This window comes from Myotis davidii, unplaced genomic scaffold (genome assembly GCF_000327345.1).
Source record: "Myotis davidii unplaced genomic scaffold, ASM32734v1 scaffold177, whole genome shotgun sequence".
NCBI lineage: Eukaryota > Metazoa > Chordata > Mammalia > Chiroptera > Vespertilionidae > Myotis > Myotis davidii.
Genome location: NW_006287960.1, coordinates 574814 through 580999, shown reverse-complemented (window position 1 = coordinate 580999; position 6186 = coordinate 574814).

Genomic DNA, 6186 nt, shown 5'->3' with positions numbered 1-6186 from the left:
GACTATCAGTATTTTCCCAAAATGTATATTTTTGAGTTTACAATTCATTTCTTCCTTACTCTACAGAATACATGCTTAGCTGAAATTTTCAGTAGATCAAGTACATAAGTTTGCTAGGACTGCTGTAACAAAGTACCACAAACTGGGTGGCTTAAACACTAATGCATTGTCTTACAGTTCTGGAGGCTGGAAGTCTGAGATCAAATATCAGCAGGGTTGCTGCCTTCCAAGGGCTGCAAAAGAGAATATGATCCATGCCTCTCTCCTAGCTTCTGGTGGTTTTCTGCCAATCTTTGGTGTTCCTTGGCTTGTAGAAACAGCACCCTGATTTCTCCTCAAACTTCACCTGGTGTTCTCCTTGTATGTATCTGCCTCCAAATTTCCCCTTTTTAGGAAATTTAGGCCAATCCTACTCCAAAATGACCTCATCTTGACTAGTCACATTTGCAATGACCCTATTTCCAAATAAGGTCACATTCTGAGGTACTGAGGGTTAGGACTTGAATTTGGGGAGGACACAATTCAACACATCACATCAAGTGTCTAAATAGAAAACTTTTTCTCCGCTGACTTTCACAAAAATATTGTCATGAGTCCATTCAGGTGTAATTTTTAATTCAATCAATAATGCAAATTACATTAGGTAATGTAACAAAATTTTCAAATGGCATAATTAAAGAAAAACTGATTGCTTCATTGTAGGAAGAATTGTCAAAAAAAGAAACACAATGTGAATGCAAAGTAGTGTTTTCCTTATTGTAACAATCATTAGAGGGCTAAAAAGACAATGACAGTTTAGCAAAACAAAACATACTGGATTAAAGGGAACACATTTCTAACAACCCTCCCTGAGATATTGGCAACAGGAGATAAACCCAGTCTCTGGTTACTCAGACCCTATTTCCTTGCACATTGTAGAAGCTGCTGGCTCTTCAAAATGAACAGATTGCTCTCTACTGAAAGAAGGAGAAGACACAAACACAGCTGCAGCATTTGCAAAATGCAAGAGGAAATGGGCAAACAAGATGAACACTCCCAACAGCAATGGATGGGGGTAGAGTGCGCCAGAGGAGACATTTGCTGGAATCTGAAGACACTACAGTCTGCCATCAAGGTGGTGCAAAGCTAATCAATTCCCCTTTCTGTAATTCAAGAAGGGAGGCAGTGATAATAAGGGAGGTGTGTCCAAGAGGCAAGATGACAAGCCAGGCAGGCAAAAATACTTTTTAGGGAACAAATACACCCTAGTCTATAGCTTGTTTCTTAGCCTCGCATGTCCAGGAACTCAGTCTCAGACTTCCAAGTGGGTCAGATTCAGGAAGACTGACTCATGCTACCAAATTCAAATTCACAAGAGATTGCTGTGCAAACCAGAATACCTGTGTATTTGTTTGGGGGCGTGCCTTTACAGAGAACAAAATGTGGAGAGAGAGAGAGAGAGATATGTTTTTATTGATTTGATGAGAGAGAGAGAGAGAGAGAGAGAGAGAGAGAGAGAGAGAGAAAGTTCTGCCTAAACTTTTCCTGATATTAAGGTACCACAGACTCAAATTTATCATTAGGAGACTGCATGATGTACACAAACTCAAACCTCAGAGGAGAAGATGCTATTCATCAAGGATATTTGAGACAAAGCATAGTAAGCCCAACCCCTCAACTAAGAAAAAGGCCTCCCAAATGTCTGGAAGGTATATGATCCCCAGAATCTGTCTGAGTTCCTGTCTTGACCATTCTAGGCTTCCATTCTGACTATCCTTTTCCTTTGACCTATTCTTTCCTTCCATTAATACCACTGGTTATATTAGAGCCAAGTCTTTTCTCTCTACTTGTGGTCTAACCCCCGGATATTCTGTCTCTGTTATGTGCTGGCTATATGGGTCAATATCTTAACAATCTGATGTTGCTTTTCTATCACCTCCATGTGTGAGCTTCGACCCAATTTAAAAATTCAATATTTCAAAATGGTGTGTGTTGAGCCACACACACACACCACACCCCTCGGAGACATTGTGGGCTCAATTTCAGATCATCACAATATAGTAAGTCAATCATTTTGCTGGTAGAGGGTCTTTCCTTTAATCTTTAAAAAAATGCAACATCTGAGAAGTGCAATAAAGCAAAGTGCAATAAAATGAGCTATGCCTCTGTGTGTACACACACACACACACACACACACACACACATACACATATTGAGAAAGAGTACTTGGCTCTGAAATACTAAGATCTTAGTAATTGCTTTTTTGGGCATATCCTTTACAACTCCAGAATCCAGAGAAAGAGGAATTTAAAAAAAGGAGGGTAAGAGGGGGAGGAGGAGCGATCTGGCACCTATGATCAGAGCTACAGAAATAAAAACACCTAGGTTACCCAATGAACTTAGATTCCATATTTCTGCGTAGAGACTGCTCTTGGTTTCCATACTTGGTGTAGTTACTCTTCCAGGTACTCCTTCCCAGACTCTCCTGCAGAGTTTCTAAAGCAGATTCCACTAGATCCTCTCTGTTGATTGTGATGCTCCCTTTCTCCAGACTGTCAGGTTGACTGTTCTCTCAGATTTCTGTGGTGGCTGGTTGCACTTTTTCCATGTTCATTGGATTTTGTTGAAGTTGTGTTTCATATGGCAATAGAATTCCGAGTGAAATGGCCATGGCTTGGCTATGCTTTATTGCTATTTGTTTTCCCTGATTGGAATAGAAACCAAATAAATGAACTATTCTTTCTAAAACTGCTCTCTCTCCTAGGGACTCAGTGGAATTGCTACACAAAGCCAAGAGCTGCTCTGCCAGAAATCAAAGTCCCCTCACAGTGGGAGACTGGTTATTGCCCAGTCTCAAAGGGAAACTTCACAAAGGCTGATATCAGAGAGGATGGGTAAGGGTCAGGGAGTCCTTTATTTTGTATCTTCTGCCCTATAATAGGAAAATAAAAATACTCTCAAAATCTCCTTCTTCATCTACTATCAACTCAAATCACCAGACATTGACTGAGCACCCATAACTACTGTGGGGGACAAAATGATTAACAAGAAAAAGCCACTGCCCTTTACAAACTTAAAGTCTAGAGAGGAAGATACGTACATGAAGAAGTCAGGAAGGCAAGACAGTGGTTGAAGAGTGGCACAAAATACTGGAAGAATAGAGAGTAGAGAGCAATTACAGTGATTGAAATTGTCTTGTGATAGTGTGCCAGGCCAACAGACTGGCACCATTTTTTTAGAGCAATGTTGAAACACATCATGTCTGCTTCAATAAAACTCCCCAGCTTGACTGTCTCTTTGGTGGAAACAATAAGGTACCCTGCCAGTATAAACCCAGAGAGCAAGAACTCAAGGTGGGAGGAGGGAGGAGATGGTAGAAAGAACAGGAGGTGGGAAACATTATTTGATTCATAAAAATAAGAGTATTCATGCCTCACATTTTATCCAAGAAGCACTGCTGAGAAAAAATGAATAGAATTGGAAGGGAGCTGAGAAATCTTCTCACTCAACCACAATGTAATGCTTGAGTTCCCTTCAAAATATCCTTGCCAAACAGATACCCCCAAGGGAGATAACAGAAAGCTTTATGAGAGAAAATGGCATTTAAATTTGATACTCAGAATACTGAATTTTAATGCTTGAAAACAAATAGTAAGTATAAGAAAATGACAAAATCCTAAAGGTTGTAAGAAACTATAGGGCACTAGCAGAGGATAAATGTTACAGGCTGGATGGAGTGCTAAGGAATACAGGGGAGAAGTGGAGGATGAGGATGGAAATCTTAGTAGGAATGTAATCACAAACACTTCTGAATACCAGGCCAAGGAATCTGGACTTGATTTAATAGGTAATAGGGAGCTATTCCAGATTTCAGAGCAAGGGAGGACATGATTAAAAGTGGATTTAGAAAGATTGATTTCAGTACAATGGAAAATAAACTGTAGAAGAGAGAGACAAGGCAGAAAGATAGGTTAGGAGGCACGTGCAGTAGCCCAGGAAAAAGCTGTAAATAAACTCTGGTTGTGGCAGAAAAGTGCAGCTAGAAAGAGGACAGAATTTTGTAATTATTCTACAGGTGGGACTTGATGACTGATGGAATATGTGTGTATGTATGTGTGTGTGTGTGTCCAACATTTAAAGATTTTCAAAGAGCTAGAGCATGTACTGTTTCCTCAATCCTTGCAACAGTAGGTTAAGACAGGTAATTTCTTCCCCATTTCCTAGATAAGGAAATGCAACCAGGCATTCCAATTTATGAGAGGTTGGTATCAAGTTGAATAAAATCACTCACAGGGTTGAGCCTCCAGGCAACTTTTCCCTTTAGACCAGTGGTTCTCAACCTTCTTGCCCTTTAAATACAGTTCCTCATGTTGTGACCCAACCATAAAATTATTTTCGTTGCTACTTCATAACTGTAATGTTGCTACTGTTGTGAATCGTAGTGTAAATATCTGATATGCAGGATGGTCTTAGGTGACCCCTGTGAAAGAGTCATATGACCGCCAAAGGGGTCTCGACCCACAGGTTGAGAACTGCTGCTTTACACCCACATTCCTACACTTCTACTCTAGGTTGTTATTGTTTTTTAACCATATATTAGCATTTATTCTAAAACTATTGCAATTTGGCCAGCAGTAAAAGACAAACTGCCCCCACACAGCTGCTAATTCACACCTCCCCACTGATAAGCACACAGCCATCCGAAGGCCGCTAAATCACGCATCTCTAAATCACGCATATCTGCTGATAAGCACAGCCATCCGGAGCCTACTAAATCTCTAGTGATAGGTTATTGCCCATAGGTATTTGCCCATAGACCCCCTTACCCTCCCCCCGTCCCTAAAACAGTATATATTCTGCCGCTGTAAGAATAAAGTTTGAGGCTTGATCAGAATCCTGTCTTGCCTCCATTCTTTCGTGTCCCTTGCTTGCCTCATTCTCCTAGGGTGTCTCTTGGTTCCCCCGTTGTTGTCCCGCAGGTCGGGACACAGCCAGGTCAGAAAGTCCTTTCTTTAACCAACACAAGGCAATCCTGGTTAACAGAGCATGATTAATATTTCCTATAACCATAGCTAGTCCCCAATATTCTATTCATGCCCCCAACATTTCCCCGCTGCTATTTCTATCATCTTGTATCTATGAGATCAGTTTTAGATGAAAAGTCTCATCCTGCTGGACCGCATCTGCTTCTGCCTTGAAAGCAGTTCCCAGGGAGGGACTACACCAAATGCAGGATCTTCGTTATGTTTTCTATCAACTGAGAATTGTCAGGAAGGTTAAAACAGTGAATTCCTTTAAATTCCTTATAACCATGGTTATGCTGCAACAGCAAATAATCTATTGCTGTCCAATTTTCTAGACTTGCCTCCCTGACCTGGCTCAGCTGTTGATTTATCCCATGTATAGCCCTGGAGGTGGCATTAGGGCTTTTACCATGCTACAAGCCAGCTGGGTCACTTCTACATTAAGGGGGCCTACCATTACCAGCATAACAAAAATGGCCAAAGCAATATATGCAGCAGGGCTCCACAGGTGGAGATCCTCATTGCAGTCAGGTGCCACAGCCTTGAGGAGTTCTCTTTTGGTTCAGACTCTGTGATGTTTCTGAGGCATAAAGACAGTCAGTCATCCTAAGGAACAGCTCCCCCCACCCCCGATGCTGTTAGGGATAAATAGTTACCCCACATTATCAGAAACCAAGCAGCTAGCAGCTAAGTATGTTCATTACTATAAGGGAAGGTGAAATTATCAGAACAATTCATATTGCAGTTATTGAATACTGAAAGACAAGAGCACACCCTGTAAAAGTCAGACATTTGCCACAGGGAACTACTGCAGTAACCTTTAGGGGAAACAACCCTGCATCCTTTTCCCAGAAAGTGAGTCCCAACATATAAAGGTCCCAGCATATGACTTTCTTCCCAAAAAGAATGGAATAATTCTATATATTAGCAATAGGTGTCCAAACTCCTACTAGGCAAGATGTAAAGGTCAGTTTTACACAGATTCCTCCACTGCCAGCTTCAGAGCAGTTGGGAGTGGTGAGAAGCACGTCTCAGGGTCTTGTCCATTTCTCTTCCAGATGGCCCATCGTCCTTGCTCTGCTCATGTCTGTCTAACTGCCTATCACATCCCCTCAAGGATCTTGGCTCTGAATTCTTTCAGAGAAAAGGGGTGCAGGGTCTCTTCTGGAACTGCTTCCTGCTG